Source organism: Mus musculus, chromosome 13 (assembly GCF_000001635.26).
Source record: "Mus musculus strain C57BL/6J chromosome 13, GRCm38.p6 C57BL/6J".
NCBI classification, from domain to species: domain Eukaryota; kingdom Metazoa; phylum Chordata; class Mammalia; order Rodentia; family Muridae; genus Mus; species Mus musculus.
Window position 1 is genome coordinate 78,115,889 of NC_000079.6, and position 21,339 is coordinate 78,137,227.

Sequence of the window (21,339 nt, forward strand, 5' to 3'; positions counted from 1 at the left end):
TCAAAGTAGGAACTTGTATAAAAATTTTGTGTTGCTTTATACAAAAGTGAGTGTGTAGAACAATTCAAGTGTTAAAATGCAACTATAAATGCAACTTTAAGAAGACATTGTGGTCAATGTGAACTAACCAGTACCCCCAGAGCTCCCTGGGACTAAACCACCAAACGAAGAAAACACATGGTGGGACTCATGGCTCCAACTGCATATGTAGCAGAGGATGGCCTAGTCGGTCATCAATGAGAGGAGAGGCCCTAGGTCCTGTGAAGATTCTATGCCCCAGTATAGGGGAATGAATGCCAGAGCCAGGAATGGGATTGGGTGGGTTGGGGAGCAGGGGGAGAGGAGAGGGGGTAGAGGATTTTTGGAGGGGAAACTAGGAAAGGGGATAACATTTAAAATGTAAAAAAAAAAATTTAATTAAAAATAAAATTAAAAATAAAATTAAAAAAGAAAGAAAGGAAGGAAGGAAGGAAGGAAGAAAGAAAGAAAGAAAGAAAGAAAGAAAGAAAGAAAGAAAGAAAGAAAGAAAGAAAGAAAGAAAGAAAGAAAGAAAGAAAGAAAAAGACATTGTGGGACTGGAGATATGAGCAGTTAAGAGCATGGATTGCTTCAATTCTCAGCAACCACATGGTGGCTCACAACCATCTGTATTGGGATCTGATGCCCTTTTCTGATGTGTCTGAAGGCAGTGGCAGTCTCATATAAATAAAATAAATCTTTTTTTAAAAAGACATTGTAGTAGGGTGACTGTACCTAGAATCGTCTCTCTATGGCCTTTCCTTTCTATTAAAGTAGAAACTAGTTCAAGATAAAAGTAATTGGCCATCAGCATATAAGAAAACAATCATATTATATCATAAAATTTATCTATGAGTTTTCTTACAGTCAAGACCAAACAAAGAATGGAAATGATGGCTGGCAAGCTTGACCTTGCTTAGAAAGCAAAAGCATGCAAGCTCATATGGAAAGCTATACTGTGTATACTAAATACCAAAAAAGTCACCACATACATGCTGTTTTCTCATAAATAAGTTGTTATTTATTAAATTCTTAGACTGATGTCTCACTCCTCCTAAGACTACAAATGCCTTGAAGTCAGTGATCTCATCTTTTTTGTTAACCTCTTAGCCTCAGCTGTCTAAAGTAAATGTTTCTAGAAGGAAAAAGGAAAGCAAAATTACATAGATTACTCACTATCCAAGAAATAGAAACTAACACAGTGGGAGATGTCTTTCACCAAAGCACTACAAAATAGTCAGCCTCCCTTACATTGTTGGTGTTTTATATCAATGATTAATAAAAGCATACAGTATAATATTGGATTATGTCTAAATTTTAGGATTAAGAGACAAACTACATTGATTCTTATCATAAGTCACTGTATAATGGAAGAACCTAAACAATATGTAATGTATGTACCTTAATCTCAACTCTTCAATGTCTGTTAGTTTTTCTGGTAGGAAATGAATGCATAAGAATAAGGCCTCCAATGAGAGCCTGAAGTAAGCATCTCTTGAGCTTTAAGTAACAAAGATCCTAGAAAAACTGAGAGAACAGTTGCTGTTGCATTAGAAATAATAGAAGCCCAACTTAAAATCCTGAGAAAGGCCATTTACTCTTCACAGAGAGAAAACTTTGCAAAAGTCCTGTCCAGTGTAAAGAATAGCCACTTACCTCACTAAAATATATGAAAATAAGAAGTATTACCTTAAAAACAGTGCCCATGAAAGCAAATTTAGTTGCTGATGTTTTTAATAAGAATTTGGACAAAAAAAAAAAAAAAAAAAAAACTTGCATGTCAAGGAAAAATCAATTGCGACATATCTTCCATAAAGTCAAGTGTTCTAATGGAACTTTCTGCTCATCTCCCTTCTCCCTTGCTAATGTCTGCCCAATGGGCTAACAGGTTGTTCTCGTCAAGTGGACTGTATCTCGGTTTTCTCAGTTCTTGTGCTGCCTCTCACAGAGTGGACACCTATAAAACATCAAGCAAACTGCAGACTGACTATTGGCTGTGCTCACAGAGAGGCTGCACACTCAGGGCTCCTGATATTCTATTCCTCTTATCTGAGATCTGCAGATAGTAAAGTGTTAACTTATCCCTGTATACAATTCTCCATGCTCTCTCAGGCATATGGGAAGCACACTCTTTACAGAGGCTCATCTTCCATAGCTACAGTTCACATGTACTGAAAAACAATGTATGTGAGGCACCTAACCCCTGGTGAGCAGCAAGGACAGCATGGAAAATTAAAAAGATGTAGGTGGCCCTGGAAAAGCTTTATCCATCAAGCATACATCTTGTGGGGTGTTACTAACACCTTGGGGGCTCAGGAAGCAGGTTCTTACCATGTGAGAGACCGTGCAGGCATAAAGCTGCATCCTTACCACACGAGAGACCATGCGGGCGGAAAGCTGCATCCTGCCCAAGCCTCAAAACTCTGCCTGGTTTTGTTGTGAGTAATGTCCATCTGTCATTTGGTTGGACCAAAAGGAAGATGTGAGGTGTTCTCTGTTTGTTTCTTTTTTAAATGCATTAAGTGTGGTGAGATATTAAAGATCAAAATAATATAGCAATACCCTATTTCTTCCTTTTATGACTTTTAAATAAAAAAATAAAAGTAGATAAATCTGAATAGCATATGAATCCATAAAATTATTTCTCGGTAATAGAAATAGTTCTTTTTACTGAGAACCCTATTAAAACAGAAAGTAGCATTAAATCCAGTTTTAACCAAATGTATTCTTTAAGCTTTGTTATCTGTATATCCAAAGGCTTCTCACAGTCATATTTGTATGATGAGGTTGTTGAAGATAAGAGACTTCTAAGTGGGTTAGAGGCAGACATGCCTTAGCTCATCATTTTTACTATTTGGAACCTGACACCTGCATTTTTAAAGCATATATTTATGCTTAGAAAATAAAACATTTGCAGTACTTAGAACATTTATGTTTCTAGTTTTCAGTGAGGTCCAATTGAGCTTCCACTACTTCATATTCACATTCATATTCAGTCAACAAATGCATGTTACATGCTGACTTTGCAAATTCTCACGGGAAGAAGACACAACAGGAGCCATGGCAGAGCCTCTGCCTTAAAGGAGTAGACATTTTAGAAAGAAGAAATGAACAATAAGCATGAGGCAAAATGAAATCTATTACAAAAACTCCCCAACAAATAATTGATATCACATATTAGGAAGTGTGTTGACAAACACTTAGAAAGGCAACGAGATCATGAATAACTAGGACTGGAAAGCTTAGGAAGTGGAGACGTGGTTCTCCTTTGGCTAAGGATATGTATGTGGACTCTCTGCACTTCTCTGTCCATGTTAAGGCTGTGTGCTTTCACTCATGCTGTATCACTGCCTAAGATATTTTATCTAGGAGACGAAAAAGAAACACACTAAGCCACTTAAATTTCTTGTCCCTTCCCTTGTAAATTACCGACCTTCTTTCAAAGATGAAATTTCTCACCTATTCGCCAATACCACTTATAGGCTAAGTGTTCCTTTAGCCATTGGGAGTGAATCAGATGCTGTGCAGAAGAACATCACAAATGTCCACATTATGTGAAATTTAAGGCTACAAAGTCAAAGAACTCCTAGTAAGACAGTGAGAGAGAGAGGTGGATAGGCAGAGCATAAAACTCTGTTTCTGAATTACTGTAACTGTAAAACTCCTGGAAGTTGGTACAAGGTAGTGTGTGTGTGTGTGTGTGTGTGTGTGTGTGTGTAACTATAAATGCTTCCATAAATTGGACTAAACGTATATGGTCAATGCAACTGACAATTTTATGAAAAGAAATAACAATGCATCTAGACTTGAGAATAAAGAACACAAATAGCTCATATATCTGACACTGAAATTTATATTTCCATCGGGATGGTGCTCTAGGATGTATAAAACCCTTTTTCATATATAATTTTATACATTCCCCAAAAATGACATAACATGAATATTATTGTTTCTACTTTGTAAGTGAAGAAATAGAGTCTCAGCAATGTGATTTTCAGAGAATCATAAAGCTAAAAAAAGTTAAAAATTGATATCTTATCCAGGAATTATCTGTGTAAGTCCTGGGCACATTCTACTGCTATAGTTGCCAATGTGTCCTCAAGAGGAGCCACATAGAAACAGAAGCCGTTAGACGACTTGTGATAGGACTGAGGACCCGAAGCTGCGATTGTCATGTGCATGGGGGCGTCATCAGTAGCACCCTTTAACAACAGAAAGCTACCAAAGTATGAACAAGAAAAATGGTTCCCGGATTCAGTCAGAAACATAATAAATGATTTTTATAAAGAATGTTTCTAAACATAGGAGTTGTATTCATAAAAGTTGCACAGGTGTTAAAGAAAGCTTTGATAAAGGAAAATGGAGTTTGTGTGCTGATCATACTCAAATGTTTTATAAACAAGGGAGCATTAAAAATTAATGTTGTTTTATAGTTGATAGGAACAGGGAAGGTACTGTAAAGTGACTCTAGACACTAGTAACAAACAGTAATTTCAGCAGGGTTTAGGAAGGATCTTGAGAGACTTTAGCATAGAGAAATATAAACCTATTTAATTCTTAAAATGTAAAAACTACATTTTAAAATTTAGTAGTCATGCCATTAGTTTTGGAGAATAGGGACTTTCAAAAGAAATGAAAGTAATGCCATCAACATGGAAATATGTGTCTTTAATATGATGCACCATTACTATGGTTCTAAAGTAGAAAGAGCACTCTGGGGCTGAAGTTTCTGTGAGTAGTAGAGCTGTGCTTAATATAGACAGAACCCTGGGCTCAATCCCTAATTCTTTTAAAAAATTCTGTCACTCGATAACATCATTAAAATGTACGTCAAAGTAAGGAAGACATTTCCTATTAAATTATTTCTCTGCCCTTACCCCAGTGGTCCTTTCTGTCTTCCTGTTCACTATTGGTACTCCTGATTCAACATATGAAGACCTTATAGCCAGGATCCACATGTACAAGGAACTGTGCAGAATCTGTCCATCGGGGCCTTGGTTACCTCACTCACAGCTTAGTTCTTATCCAGCCCTATCTTTTACCTGCAAATGTCATAATTCCACATTTCCTTAAAACTAAATAAAAGGAAGACTTCCTCTCTCTCAGTGACAGAGCCTCTTGGTTCCGTCTACATTTTGAGCCTGGGCAGGTAAATTTAACACAATGGATTTCTCCAAGCTACCCAAAATCCATGATGAAGATAAAGAAAGCACATTTAGTTCTGTGCATGGAGACTCAGGGCCTATGATTACAGCCTGTGACATGGCAAGTGCTACTATGTATGAGCTGGTGATAGTGGGGCACAGCAAGCTGGTTGGAGAGATTATTCAATTGGAAGGTGACATGGCCACCATTTAGGTGTATGAAGAAACTTCTGGTGTCTCTGTTGGAGACCCTGTACTCTGCACTGGTAAAGCTCTCTCAGTAGAGCTGAGTCCTGGCATTATGGGAACCATTTTGTCAATGAGAACTCACTCATCAAACACAAAATCATGTTACCCCCATGTAACAGAGGAAGCGTGACTTACATCGCACCGCCTGAGAATTATGATGCATCTGATGTCATCCTGGAGCTTAAATTTGAAGGTGTGAAGGAGAAGTTCAGCATGGTCCAAGTATGGCCTTTTCAGTGACAGGTGCAGCCTGTCACTGAAAAGCTACCTGCCAATCATCCCTTGCTTACTGGCCAGAGAGTTCTCAATGCCCTTTGTCCGTGTGTTCAGGAAGGAACTACTGCTATTCCAGGTGCTTTTGACTGTGAAAAGACTGATTTCCCACTCTCTATCCAAGTCTACATCAGATTCAGTGAAAGAGGAAATGAGATGTCAAAAGTTCTCCAGGCCTTCCCTGAGCTCACCATGGAAGTTGATGGCAGTCAACCATGCAGAGGACAGTGCAGGTAGCCAATACCTCCAATATGCCTGTGGCTGTAAGAGAAGCCTCCATTTACACTGGAATTACACTATCAAAATATTTCTGTGACATGGGCTACCACATCAGTATGATGGCCTACTCTACCTCGAGATGGGCTGAGGCTCTAAGAGAAATCTCTGGTCTCTTAGCTGAAATGCCTGCAGGTAGTGAATACCCTGCATACCTTGATGCCCGGCTGACTTCTTTCTGTGAGCGAGCGGGCAGAGTGAAATGTCTCAGAAACCCTGAGAGAGAAGGGAGTGTCAGCATTGTAGGAGCAGTTTCTCCACCTGGGAGTGATTTTTCTGATCCAGCCAGTCACTTCTGCAACTCTTGAGTATTCTTCAAGTGTTCTGGGGCTTGGATAAAAAGTTAGCTCAACGCAAGCACTTCCCCTCTGCCAGCTGGCTCATCAGCTACATACATGCCTTGGACAAGTATTATGACAAACACTTCACAGAGTTTGTTCCTCTGAGGACCAAAGCTAAGGACATTCTGCAGGAAGAAGAGGATCTGGTGGAAATTGTGCAGCTCGTGGAAATGCTTCTTTAGCGACGATGGATAAAATCACTCTGGAGGAAGCAAAACTTATTAAAGATGACTTCCTACAAAAAAATGTGTACACTCCTTATGACAGGTTCTGTCCATTCTACAAGACAGTGGGGATGCTGTCCAACATGATTTCATTCTATGACATGGCCCACCAAGCTATGGAGACCACTGTCCAGAGCGACAGTAAGATCACATGGTCCATTATCCTGGAGCAGATGGGGGAGATTCTCTATAAACTCTCATCCATGAAATTCAAGGATCCAGTGAAAGATGGCGAGGCAAAGATGAAGGCTGACTATGCGCAGCTTCTTGAAGATATGCAGAATGCATTTTGTAACCTTGAAGACTGGAACTGTGATTTCGTTCTTCTTCTTCTTCGGCAAGCTCATACCTATATATTTTCCTGAATTTCTCATCTCCAACCTTTTGCTTCCTTATTGTGCAGCTTTAAGACTAGTGCCTATGTGTGTTCTTGTTCATTTTGCTGTTTCTTTGGTAGGTCTTATAAAACAAGCATTCATTCCTTTGTTCCAGTGTTTAAAGGGACTCCCTGACCTTTATATGAAGAGGTGATGCATATGATACACATGTAACATATGCATTGTAACATATATACTGTAAACTTGTATGTAGGGTGACTACCCCTTCTCTCTTCTCCAGTAAACTGTAAGCAGGACTATTCCATGTACTCTGTTGGGAATGGAAGGACTGATCTCCATACCGTGTATGGGTGCATACGAAACTACTCAGCGTTTGTAGTCAGACCACTTGCAACTTACTGTTTTGTTGAGTAACCATTTTGCAGGAAATATTTCCATTTAAAAACATAAAAGATTAATGTTCCAATTATTTATAGCTTCCCTAGTATCAATCAGGACTGTTTGTGGACACTTGGGAACTATTTTGTTTTTTTTTTAACAGACATTTGCAAGGCTGAAAATAATAGATAAATCAGTTCTCTCTGAAAACGTGAAAGAAAGAAAAAGAGCCAGGTGGTCAAACTTAAATTGACGTCAATTAAAGTATATTTTATTTAAAGAGAAATTTAATATCAAGGACTTTTATATACTCAATTACTAGGAAATCTTTTCTTTTTTAAATACAATTTAAAAATCATTGAAAATGGGATCCACATCATAGCCATTCTTTTCCTCAGACTTAGTCAGATGAACTCAGAGTGGGGGTGGGGTGGGGACTAGAGTCCCACAGACACACTGCAGTGCCTGCAGGCAGTCTTCCCCTGGAGAACCACTTGCTGTAGGAGTTTGGAGCCAGAGTGGCATGGTTTTCACAAGGTACATGTGTCACGTGTTTGTTTGCCTTTTGACCTTCTGAAAACAGCAAGTTTACCAATTGCAGAAAATATTTTCTCTGTTTCTCTTTCACTGGCCCAGCAAGTTTCTCAAAGGTATCAGGTCAACAGCTTCCTTCCCGTTGATAGAGATGAAAGTTGTTCTTGTATTTAACTGGTAACAAAAACAAAAGAAGAAAGAAAAGAAAAGAAAAGAAAAGAAAAGAAAAGAAAAGAAAAGAAAAGAAAAGAAAAGAAAAGATCAATTTTTGTCTCACTGTTTCAGTGTTTAAATAATAATTCCCATATTTGCATAATAAGACTCTCTTCAGAGAGCTTGGAGAGCTAGCTCCCTGTTCACTCTCTCCAGCTGATTGTGCTGGCGCCATGCTTCCTCTTCAGGAGGGGGAAAGACTATTGGAAGATGGCTAACACTCTCAAGTACACAAGTGTAATAGCATGAAGTATTTATTTTAAGGCTTGGTATGTTGTTTAAATTATTAAGTAGTGCATTTCTTATGGTCTTTTGGGTAGACACAGTCAGTAAACACTTCAGATGTAATGTGTAAATCCTTGCTAGTGCATGTCTACACGGTGGACTGCTATTGAAGAAGGCTATTCTTCCAACTATTGAACACTGTTGACAGATATGGATTATGCAATGGCTTGTTGGGAGGTGGATTAGCGGTGCTGCTTAATTGGTTTGCTTCCAATGTGGCTTCGTATCAAGAAGCCCTGACTAGTGGAGATGAGAAAGATTTCAAAATCTGTCTGCTTATACCTACCAGCAACCTAGGCTTGTGAGCAGAACGAATGATCCCAAGAAACTACTTGATCAAGTTTGTTTTTGTTGTCCTGGATTCAAGATGTGCATTCTTCCTTGATCTAAGACTGTTAATGTATGAGGCTATAGAAAGAGTCCCCAGATTTTCACTGTAACTTTCCATTTGCACACACTGTAGAGCTTCAGACTGTTCACTGATAGTGCATCTTTAGTGGGGATGTGTTCAACAACACAGTTTACTGCTTCTGTCCATTGGTTAGGTACAAATATCTGCCTCTGACTCTTTCAGCTGCTTGTTGGGTCTTCTGGAGTGCGGTCATGCTAGGTCTCTTTTTGTGAGCACTCCACAGCCTCAGTATAGTGTCAGGCCTTGGGACCTCCCCTTCAGCTGGACCCCACTTTGGGCCTGTCACTGGACCTTCTTTTCCTCAGGCTCCTTTCCATTTCCATCCCTGTAATTTATTCAGACAGGAACAATTATGGGTCAGAGTTGTGACTGTGGAATGCCCCCCTCCCCCCCTCCCTCATTTGATTCCCTGTCTTCCTGTTGGAGATAGGCTCTATAAGTTCCCTCTCCCTACTGTCAGGCATTTCATCTAAGGTTCCTCCCTTTCAGTCCTGGGAGTATCTCACCTTCCAGGTCTCTGGTCCATTCTGGAGGGTCCCCCCCCCCCCAACCTCTTATTTCTCGAGGTTGCCTATTTCCATTCTTTCTGCTGGCCCTCAGGGCTTCAGTCCTTTTCCCTCACCCAATAGCAGATCAGGTTCCCCTCTCCCCCACTCCAATCCCTCAACCCCCTCCACTTTCCCTCCCAGGTCCCTCCCAACTTGATTGCTTTCTTCTATCTCCCAAGTGGAACTGAGGCATCCTCACTTGGGCACTTCAGCTTGTTGACCTTTTTGAGTTCTGTATCAGGTATTTTGTACTTTTTTGGGGAGGGGTGGCTAACATCCACTTATTAGTAAGTACATACCATGCATGTCCTTTTGGGTCTGAGTTACCTCACTCAGGATGATATTTTCTAGTTCCTTCCATTTGCCTGCAAAACCCAGGATGTTCTCGTTCTTAATAGCAAAGTGTTCCCCTTGCTCCACATCCTCACCAGTATGAGCTGTCACTTGATTTTTTGATCTTAACCATTCAGATAGATGTATGATGAAATCTCAGAGTTTATTTAATTTGTGTTTCCCTCTTGGCTAAGGATATTGAACATTTATTTAATTGCTTCTTGGCCATTAGAGATTACTCTGTTTAGCTCTGTAGTCCATTTTTAAATTGGATTATTTGGTTTGTTGATGTCTAGTTTCTTGAGTTCTATATATATATATATTAGATGTAAATCCAGAAGTAATTCCATACCCCTATTGACACTTGATTTTTGACAAAAAAAGCCAAAATTATACAGTGTAAAACAAGAAAGTATCTTCAACAAATGTTGCTGGTCTAACTGGATATCTGTATGTAGAAGAATGCAAATTGATCCATATCTATCATCCTTCCCAAAACTCAAGTCCAAATGGATCAAACACCTCAACATAAAACTGGATATACTAAATCTGATAGAAGAGAGTAGGAAATAGCCTTGAACGCACTGGCACACAAAATAACTTTCTGTAGCTCAGGCACTAAAATCAACAGTAAATAAATGAGATCCCATGAAATGAAAAAGCAAAGGACACTGTCAATAGGACAAAACAACAGTCTACAGAATGGGAAAAAATATCACTAACACTACATCCTGTACAGGGCTAACACCCAAAATACATAAAGACCCCAAACCCTTTCATTATTTTGTCATTGTTTTGTTTTGTTTTGTTTGTTCATTTGTTCATTCATTCATTTGTGTGTTTGTTTTGATAATAGCCATTTTGGCTATGTTAAGGTGAACATAGTTTATAATATTCATTTCCCTGATGATGATAATAAGGATGTTAAACACTTTTTTTCTTTTGAGAAATCTGTTTACTTCTGTAGCCTGTTTTTGAATTGGCTTTTTATTTTCTTGGTGTTTAGTTTTTGTTTTAGTTCTTTATATATTCTAGACACTAGCCTTCTATATAGCTGGCAAAGAATTTCTCCTATGCTATAGATAAATCTTCACTCAGCTTATATGTTTCTTTGCTGTATGAAGCTTTTTAATTTCATGAGGTCCCACTTGTCAATTTCTGCCCTTATTTCTGGAACAAATGAGATTCTATTAAAAAGATCTGTGCCTATTCCTGTGTCTTTGTAGCTCTGTTTTTTTTTTTTGTTTGTTTGTTTGGTTTTTTTTGGTTTGTTTGTTTTTCCTCTAGGTCGAGGATTTTAGATTTTAGATTGAGATCTTTAATCTATTTAGATTTTATTTCTGTGCATGGTAAAGATAAGGGTCTAGCATTATTCTCATACCTATGAGTGCCCAATTTTTAAGCACTGTTTGTTTGAGTAAACAGATCACTAAAGGACAGCAGTCTTAAACTAATGTAGACATTTCTACTTAGAGTGGGCCACTAGTAGTAAAAACTGCTTCTTCCTGTTTTCTTTTCATCCAAGAAAATTTTGAAGATTAACTTATTTAGTCTTCCCATAGCACAATCCTCCACACTGTTACCTACAACTTTTTGTTCAGTACCAGCCAATTTTAACCATATTCCCCTTCATTCTTTGAGAATCTCGTACATACTTGGCATACTCACAATTTTCCCCACAGTTCTTCCCATAACCAACCTCCCAACATTTCCTCCCAATCTTAAGATTCCTTTTTCCCCCATCAAGTTCAGTTTGTGTTGCTCAGCTAGACTTGGGGGCCAGGGAAAAGACCTGAGTCAACTTATCAGGGATCACATCATTAATGAAAAACTAACGCTCCCTCTCCCGACAGCTCTCAAATGCCAATAGCTCCTCATCAAATGGTAGGATTTCAGGTCCACCTTCTCTCCTCTATGCTTTGATTTTGTGCGGCTGCAGGGTGCACAGGTCTTGTGTGTACACTCTCACAATAGCTGTGAGTTCATGTGTGTAACCACTTTGCTATGTATGATGTATGTTGTTTCCTTAAAGTCATTCTTCACCTCTGGCTCTTATAATTTTTCACCCCCTCTTTCATGAAAATCTCTAACCTTTGCAGGGAAGGTGATAAATATATACAAATAAATGTAAATATAAATATGTTCCATTTAGGGCTGAGCGCTCTACAATCTCTCATTCTCTTCACATTGACCAGCTGAGGCTCTCAATATCTGACTAGTTTTGAACTTCAAGTAGTTTTTGCTCAAATAAAAATATACTACATTGTCTCTGTTTACTCTGAGAAAAACAGTACATACTTGCCAGGCTATGTTCTTACCTCATGGTCAGATAGCTCACTAAAATGTCAGAGAGTTTAAGTTATTCTATATGCCCATTAGTTCTGCTGCTTTGGGATGTAATGACTCATATTAGTAATCTACATAATAAAAAGGGTTGATGAATTTTTACCAGACTGTCCTTTTGGGACTATAATTTTCAACACGATGGAAGCTTTGCCAATCCTTCAGTGCTCAAGCATTGCCTGCACTGACTGACAGCAGCATAAGTACTACAACTTTGTGTTATCTGCAAAGTCAGACATCACATCATATAGATCGGGCAAGGCCTTTTCTTGAAGAGTTACCAAATATACTTGATTAAAACATCACCATCCTGTAGGCAAATATAGTGACTTTGAAATCTCATTAAAATTGATTTCAGATTTGGTGCTATAGATTAGTTGATAAGTCTATTCTTTTCAGAGACTCTAAATCAATTAGAGCCAAAACATAAGAAGAAAATCCTGGTCTTCACAGGTTGGTTTGATTTTTAGCACTTTCAGAATGACTGAATTTCCAAATAGGCAATGACCGTCTCTGCATCTTATTGGGGTAGGGGTGGAGGAGTTGGACTCCCAGGGATTATAACAGCATATACAAGTTGTAATCAGACAAAACTCCCAGCAGAGAGAGGGGAAGTGAGCATGAAGTCTCACCCCTAACTGAGGAGCTATTGGCAACTAATAGCTCCAGCGGGAGGAAGAGTCAATTTTCTTTACTAGTGTAGTCCCTGGTCAATTGACCACTATGCAGTAGAAGAACACACTCGAGAATATTGGCAGCACAAACGAGACTCAGTAGGTTTTAAAAAGGGGTTGGAGAACACACAGTTGTGTGAACAGGAAAGGGAGGGTGGATCTGGGAGGAGCTGGGAGGATGAAAATGAATATATCTAATGAAAATACATCATTTGAAATTCTCAAAAGAATTTTAAAAAACAGGAAAATCAATGAAGTGAGCTTATTCACTGATGTAAACTGACTGTTATTCTATATGTAGCTGAGGTATGATACCTTGGTACATTTTTGTAATTTTTTATTTTGATTTTGATTAATTTTTTATAATTTAGGTATAGGTTTTATATCAGATTTTCTATTTTCAACTTGTTGGGCTCAAAAAAGTACATATACCTATGTCTCAGTGCCTTTTGTGCTAAGTAGTTTATAATGCAAAAACATATTGTCCCGTAGGTCTGGAGACCAGGAAGTTGAAGGCCAGATTCTACAGCTCTCTCTCTCAGATCCTGTCTTGCCTTCTGTAGTTCTTAACTTTTCTTTCTGTTTTTATGTTTGTTTTACATTTTGTCTTTTGTTTCTATGCTGAGAATTGTTTCTTTATTGGAATTGGTATATTTTATAATATATGATGGTCTCTCTCTTGATAATGTATCTTGGAAGGGATCCACAGAACAGGTTATACCTGTACTTTTCATAATCTCAAGGGTAATTACCCATCACATTCTTCTCCTCACAGACCCCTAGCAGCGAGCTAAAATTTGAAAGTGGTGAACTGTGACCTACTGGCCACACAGACCTTTTTTTTTTCATTTCTTTCTGGTGAGTCCTCCCCTGCCAAAATCCCCATCATACTCTTCAGACTTTATTCTGAATTCTATCACCGTATTTTTTTCCATTTTTAATTTCATATAAGTAGCATATACAGCCTTTACTCTGTGTTTGGTTTTATTCACCTAATCAGATGTTTTCAAACTATCAAGTAGATCACTGTCTTATTTTAACAACTGCTGTATTAAACACTCTGATAAAAGCAACTTAAGGAAGAAATGGTCTATTTTGGATCATAGTCCAAAGTACAGTCCAAAGTACAGAAAGCAAAGAATCAGAAGCTTTAAAAAGCTGGTCCATCCTGCATCCACAATCAAGAAATAAAGACAGGGCTGGAAAGATGGCTCAGTGGTTAAGAGCACTGACTGCTATTCCAAAGGTCCCAAGTTCAAATTCCAGCAACCACGTGGTGGCTCACAATCATCTGTAATGAGATCTGATGCCCACTTCTGGGGTTTCTGAAGACAGCTACAGTGTACTTACATATAATAAATAAATAAATTTTTTTTTAGAAAAAGAAGAAGAAGTAAAGACAAGTGATTTGTATGCTGGTGCTGTTTGCTTTCTCTATTTTATGAGGTGCAGGACCCCCCCCCCCCCACACACACACACACACACACCCTGCCCAGAGAATGATCTCACCCGTGGTAATGGACCCTCTCACATCAGTTTATCTAATGAAGATAATTCCTAACAGGCATGATCAGGGGCAATCTCCCTGGTGATACTAAGTCTATCCAGTTGACAATTAAAACTAACCATCATATTCACTGATTTGTAACTGCTAAGTAGTATTCACATGGTGAGTTTCTTACAGTTCACCCATTTTTCTATTGACGGGCATTAGAACTATACTCAACTTGGAGATATTGTGAATAAACAGCCCATAACAAGAATACAGTCATATGTGTATTTTGCTTTACTTTTCAAATATCTGACAAGTGATTTCAAAAAATAATTACACATTTTCACCTGTTCATGAGTGATATATAGGCATTTGTCCTACCTGAGTTGCTGTACCTTCATGGATGTTCATTATTATGGTATTTTTAATTATAGTTTTAATTACAGTAACTAGACCATGTAAGTATCATGTCGATATTGATAATGTTGCTTATGCTACATTTATATTTCTTTGCTATTTTTCCAGTCAATATTTTGTTCTTTCGTTCTCCTTTTTAGTAGCCATGGCTTGCCTCGAACTCCCTCAAACTCATAGTGATTTGCCTGTCTCTGACTCCCAAATGCTAGAATTAAAGGTGTGTGTGCTACCATACCCAGCTGCCTCCCACCTCAGCTTTCTGAGTGATAAGTTTCAAGTGTAAATTGCCACCATTCTTGACTTGATGCTCAGCTTTGGCGATCCTATTGTTCAGTTTTTAACAGTGCTTTGCTCTTTTTCAGTCTTTTTCTGATTTGCTATTAACATATTTTATTGTATTGGATTGTGAATGATAACTTGTTTCATCGTTGAACTATATTATCCTCTCTTGGATATTTGTTATGGTAGTTATTTATTTTTAATTGAAAATTCATATAATGTATTCTAATTCCCCCTCCCCCATCACCTCCCTGATTCTCCCCATTTACACGTCCATCCAACTGCATGCCTTCTTTCTCTTTAGAGAGCAAACAGACAATTAAAAAAAAATCAAAAAAATAAAGCACAACAGAAAAAGTAAGAAAGCTGAATAATTGTATTCCATTGTGTAAATGGACCACATTTTGTGTATCCATTCTTCCATTGAGGGACTTCTGGGTTATTTCAAACTTCTAGCTATTACAAATAAGGCTGTTCATGAACATGGTGGAGCACACATCCTTATGGTATGGTGGGGCATCTTTTGGGTATATGCCCAAGAGTGGTATAACTGGGTCTTCAGGTAGAACTATTTCTAATTTTCTAAGGAACTGCCAGATTGATTTCCATAGTGGTTGTACCAGCTTGCAATCCCACCAGCAGTGGAGAAGTGTTCTTTCTCTATATCCTGGCCAGCATGTGTTGTCACTTGAGTTTTTGATCTTTGCCATTCTGATTGAAGTAAGAGGGAATCTCAGGGTCATTTTTGATTTGCATTTCTTTGGTGACTGAGGACTTTGACCATTTCTTTAGGTGCTTCTCTGCCATTCAAAATTCTTCTGTTGTGAATTCTCTGTTTAGCTCTGTACCCCATTTTTAATTGGGTTATTTTGGGTTTTTTGGAAGTTAGCTTCCTGAGTTCTTTAAATATTTTGGTTATTAGGCCCCTGTCAGATGTAGGGTTAGTGAAAATTTTTTTCCCAGTCACCTGCAGGTTGCTGTTGATGGTGTCTTTGGTCTTATAGAAGCTTTTCAGCTTCATGAGATCCCATTTATTGATTGTTTGTCTTAGAGCCTGAGTTCTTCACACATTGTAATACTATTCAGCTGTTAAAAACATGGACATCATGAATTTTGTAGGCAAATGCATGAAACTAGAAAATATCATCCTGAGTGAGGTAACTCAGACCCAAAAGGACATGCATGGTATGTACTCGCTGATAAGTGGATATTAGCCTAAAAGTACAGAATACCTAGGACACAACCCACAGACCATAAGAAATGTAACAAGTAGAAAGGCCCAAGTGAGGATGTTTTAAATCCAATTAGAAGGGGGACAGAAATAATCATGGGAGGCAGAGGGTTACCTGTGCTCTTTTGCTACATTTGTACTGTTAGTTCAGTAGGTTACTCTGTGAGGTCCTCATGTGGAAAACAATACTCACTCTGCCTTAAAAAGAGAGAATTAAGACAACAAAGTTTAAAAGCTTACCCAGAATTGCAAGCATATTGGTAGAGGAGCCAAAAATAGAACTTAATCATTAAGTCTCTCAGTTCAGCTGTGTACACTATTTCTAAGCCCTCAGCATAAGTATATGTAGTTAATTGTACATTTTCTAATGAGTTTGGGGAAATTATCATAGTTAAATATAAGTCTCAAATATTTTGGAAACTTTAGCTACTGATTTCAGTCTTCTGTATCAAACATCTTACTAAAACTCCTAGCAAGTACAAAATTTGCCTGGTTTTAATTTTACTACAGTTAACCCTCCAAGGACCACCATCAAAAGAGCAGTAAGGCTCGCACTGACATAGCAAATGGTTTCTTTCTTTACTGCTTGTCAGTTTCTTTATATACAAGACCCAGTCAACAAATGAGAATTTAATATAGTTATTCACTGATAGATATAGAAATTTAGCTAGGCACATTTTAATCATAGTCCTAAATTTTCTTTTCCATTTTTTATTAGGTATTTCGCTCATTTACATTTGCAATGCTATACCAAAAGTCCCCCATAGCCACCCACCCCCTCTCCCCTACCCACCCACTCCCCTTTTATGGCCCTGGCGTTCCCCTGTACTGGGGCATATAAAGTTTGCGTGTCTAATGGGCCTCTCTTTCCAGTGATGGCCGACTAGGCCATCTTTTGATACATATGCAGCTAGAGTCAAGAGCTCCGGGGTACTGGTTAGTTCATAATGTTGTTCCACCTATAGGGTTGCAGATCCCTTTAGCTTCTTTGGTACTTTCTCTAGCTCCTTCATTGGGGGCCATGTGATCCATCCAATAGCCGACTGTGAGCATCCACTTCTATGTTTGCTAGGCCCAGGCATACTCTGACAAGAGACAACTATATCAGGGTCCTTTCAGCATAATCTTGCTAGCGTATGCAATGGTGTCAGCATTTGGAAGCTGATTATGGGATGGATCCCCGGATATGCTAGTGTCTACATGGTCCATCCTTTTATCTCAGCTCCAAACTTTGTCTCTGTAACTCCTTCCAAGGGTGTTTTGTTCCCACTTCTAAGGAGGGGCATAGTGTTCACACTTCAGTCTTCATTTTTCTTGAGTTTCATGTGTTTAGGAAATTGTATCTTATATCTTGGGTATCTTAGGTTTTGGGCTAATATCCACTTATCAGTGAGTACATATTGTGTGAGTTCCTTTGTGAATGTGTTACCTCACTCAGGATGATGCCCTCCAGGTCCATCCATTTGGCTAGGAATTTCATAAATTCATTCTTTTTAATAGCTGAGTAGTACTCCATTGTGTAGATGTACCACATTTTCTGTATCCATTCCTCTGTTGAGGGGCATCTGGGTTCCTTCCAGCTTCTGGCTATTATAAATAAGGCTGCTATGAACATAGTGGAGCATGTGTCCTTCTTACCAGTTGGGGCATCTTCTGGATATATGCCCAGGAGAGGTATTGCTGGATCCTCCGGTAGTACTATATCCAGTTTTCTGAGGAACCGCCAGACTGATTTCCATAGTGGTTGTACAAGCCTGCAATCCCACCAACAATGGAGGAGTGTTCCTCTTTCTCCACATCCACGCCAGCATCTGCTGTCACCTGAATTTTTGATCTTAGCCATTCTGACTGGTGTGAGGTGGAATCTCAGGGTTGTTTTGATTTGCATTTCCCTGATGAATAAGGATGTTGAGCATTTTTTCAGGTGCTTCTCTGCCATTCGGTATTCCTCAGGTGAGAATTCTTTGTTCAGTTCTGAGCCCCATTTTTTAATGGGGTTATTTGATTTTCTGAAGTCCACCTTCTTGCGTTCTTTATATATGTTGGATATTAGTCCCCTATCTGATTTAGGATAGGTAAAGATCCTTTCCCAATCTGTTGGTGGTCTTTTTGTCTTATTGACGGTGTCTTTTGCCTTGCAGAAACTTTGGAGTTTCATTAGGTCCCATTTGTCAATTCTCGATCTTACAGAGCAAGCCATTGCTGTTCTGTTCAGGAATTTTTCCCCTGTACCCATATCTTCAAGGCTTTTCCCCACTTTCTCCTCTATAAGTTTCAGTGTCTCTGGTTTTATGTGAAGTTCCTTGATCCACTTAGATTTGACCTTAGTACAAGGAGATAAGTATGGATCGATTCGCATTCTTCTACATGATAACAACCAGTTGTGCCAGCACCAATTGTTGAAAATGCTGTCTTTCTTCCACTGGATGGTTTTAGCTCCCTTGTCGAAGATCAAGTGACCATAGGTGTGTGGGTTCATTTCTGGGTCTTCAATTCTATTCCATTGGTCTACTTGTCTGTCTCTATACCAGTACCATGCAGTTTTTATCACAATTGCCCTGTAGTATAGCTTTAGGTCAGGCATGGTGATTCCACCAGAGGTTCTTTTATCCTTGAGAAGAGTTTTTGCTATCCTAGGTTTTTTGTTATTCCAGATGAATTTACAAATTGCTCCTTCTAATTCGTTGAAGAATTGAGTTGGAATTTTGATGGGGATTGCATTGAATCTGTAGATTGCTTTTGGCAAGATAGCCATTTTTACAATGTTGATCCTGCCAATCCATGAGCATGGGAGATCTTTCCATCTTCTGAGATCTTCTTTAATTTCTTTCTTCAGAGACTTGAAGTTTTTATCATACAGATCTTTTACTTCCTTAGTTAGAGTCACGCCGAGATATTTTATATTATTTGTGACTATTGAGAAGGGTGTTGTTTCCCTAATTTCTTTCTCAGCCTGTTTATTCTTTGTATAGAGAAAGGCCATTGACTTGTTTGAGTTAATTTTATATCCAGCTACTTCACCAAAGCTGTTTATCAGGTTTAGGAGTTCTCTGGTGGAATTTTTAGGGTCACTTATATATACTATCATATCATCTGCAAAAAGTGATATTTTGACTTCCTCTTTTCCAATTTGTATCCCCTTGATCTCCTTTTGTTGTCGAATTGCTCTGGCTAATACTTCAAGTACTATGTTGAAAAGGTAGGGAGAAAGTGGGCAACCTTGTCTAGTCCCTGATTTTAGTGGGATTGCTTCCAGCTTCTCTCCATTTACTTTGATGTTGGCTACTGGTTTGCTGTAGATTGCTTTTATTATGTTTAGGTATGGGCCTTGAATTCCTGATCTTTCCAAAACTTTTATCATGAATGGGTGTTGGATCTTGTCAAATGCTTTTTCTGCATCTAACGAGATGATCATGTGGTTTTTGTCTTTGAGTTTGTTTATATAATGGATTACATTGATGGATTTTCGTATATTAAACCATCCCTGCATCCCTGGAATAAAACCTACTTGGTCAGGATGGATGATTTCTTTAATGTGTTCTTGGATTCGGTTAGCGAGAATTTTATTAAGGATTTTTGCATCGATATTCATAAGAGAAATTGGTCTGAAGTTCTCTATCTTTGTTGGATCTTTCTGTGGTTTAGGTATCAGAGTAATAGTGGCTTCATAAAATGAGTTGGGTAGAGTACCTTCTACTTCTATCTTGTGAAATAGTTTGTGCAGAACTGGAATTAGATCTTCTTTGAAGGTCTGATAAAACTCTGCACTAAACCCATCTGGTCCTGGGCTTTTTTTGGCTGGGAGACTATTAATAACTGCTTCTATTTCTTTAGGGGATATGGGACTGTTTAGAAGGTCAACTTGATCCTGATTCAACTTTGGTACCTGGTATCTGTCCAGAAATTTGTCCATTTCGTCCAGGTTTTCCAGTTTTGTCGAGTATAAGCTTTTGTAGAAGGATCTGATGGTGTTTTGGATTTCTTCAGGATCTGTTGTTCTGTCTCCCTTTTCATTTCTGATTTTGTTGATTAGGATTTTGTCCCTTTGCCCTCTAGTGAGTCTAGCTAAGGGCTTATCTATCTTGTTGATTTTCTCAAAGAACCAACTCCTCGTTTGGTTAATTCTTTGAATAGTTCTTCTTGTTTCCACTTGGTTAATTTCACCCCTGAGTTTGATTATTTCCTGCCGTCTACTCCTCTTGGGTGAATTTGCTTCCTTTTTTTCTAGAGCTTTTAGATGTGTTGTCAAGCTGCTAGTATGTGCTCTCTCCCGTTTCTTCTTGGAGGGACTCAGAGCTATGAGTTTCCCTCTTAGAAATGCTTTCATTGTGTCCCAAAGGTTTGGGTACGTTGTGGCTTCATTTTCATTAAACTCTAAAAAGTCTTTAATTTCTTTCTTTATTCCTTCCTTGACCAAGGTATCATTGAGAAGAGTGTTGTTCAGTTTCCACGTGAATGTTGGCTTTCCATTCTTAATGTTGTTATTGAAGATCAGTCTTAGGCCATGGTGGTCTGATAGGATACATGGGACAATTTCAATATTTTTGTATCTGTTGAGGCCTATTTTGTGACCAATTATATGGTCAATTTTGGAGAAGGTCCCGTGAGGTGCTGAGAAGAAGGTATATCCTTTTGTTTTAGGATTAAATATTCTGTAGATATCTGTCAGGTCCATTTGTTTCATAACTTCTGTTAGTTTCACTGTGTCCCTGTTTAGTTTCTGTTTCCACGATCTGTCCATTGATGAAAGTGGTGTGTTGAGGTCTCCCACTATTATTGTGTGAGGTGCAATGTGTGCTTTGAGCTTTACTAAAGTGTCTTTAATGAATGTGGCTGCCCTTGCATTTGGAGCGTAGATATTCAGAATTGAGAGTTCCTCTTGGAGGATTTTACCTTTGATGAGTATGAAGTGTCCCTCCTTGTCTTTTTTGATAACTTTGGGTTGGAAGTCGATTTTATCCGATATTAGAATGGCTACTCCAGCCTGTTTCTTCAGACCATTTGCTTGGAAAATTGTTTTCCAGCCTTTCACTCTGAGGTAGTGTCTGTCTTTTTCCCTGAGATGGGTTTCCTGTAAGCAGCAGAATGTTGGGTCCTGTTTGTGTAGCCAGTCTGTTAGTCTATGTCTTTTTATTGGGGAATTGAGTCCATTGATATTAAGAGATATTAAGGAAAGGTAATTGTTGCTTCCTGTTATTTTTGTTGTTAAAGTTGGCATTCTGTTCTTGTGGCTGTCGTCTTTTAGGTTTGTTGAGGGATTATCTTCTTGTTTTTTCTAGGGCGTGGTTCCCGTCCTTGTATTGGTTTTTTTCTGTTATTATCCTTTGAAGGGCTGGA

The 21,339-nt window shown here is 38.6% G+C and overlaps 1 protein-coding gene, 1 long non-coding RNA gene and 1 pseudogene across 13 annotated transcripts in view; 2 read left to right on the forward strand and 1 right to left on the reverse strand.

The window, feature by feature from the left end:
* Nucleotides 1–21,339, forward strand: part of Fam172a (family with sequence similarity 172, member A) — a 457,564-nt gene that overhangs the window by 407,212 nt on the left and 29,013 nt on the right. The gene's annotated exons all lie outside the window — the stretch shown is intronic.
* On the forward strand, nt 5,105–7,027 carry Gm18990 (predicted gene, 18990; annotated as a pseudogene).
* The window catches only part of Gm38604, a 54,031-nt gene continuing 48,683 nt past the window's right edge, over nt 15,992–21,339 (reverse strand). The window contains exon 3 of the long non-coding RNA XR_873690.3: nt 15,992–16,200. This is a non-coding gene — a long non-coding RNA (predicted gene, 38604). The remainder of the gene's footprint in view (nt 16,201–21,339) is intronic.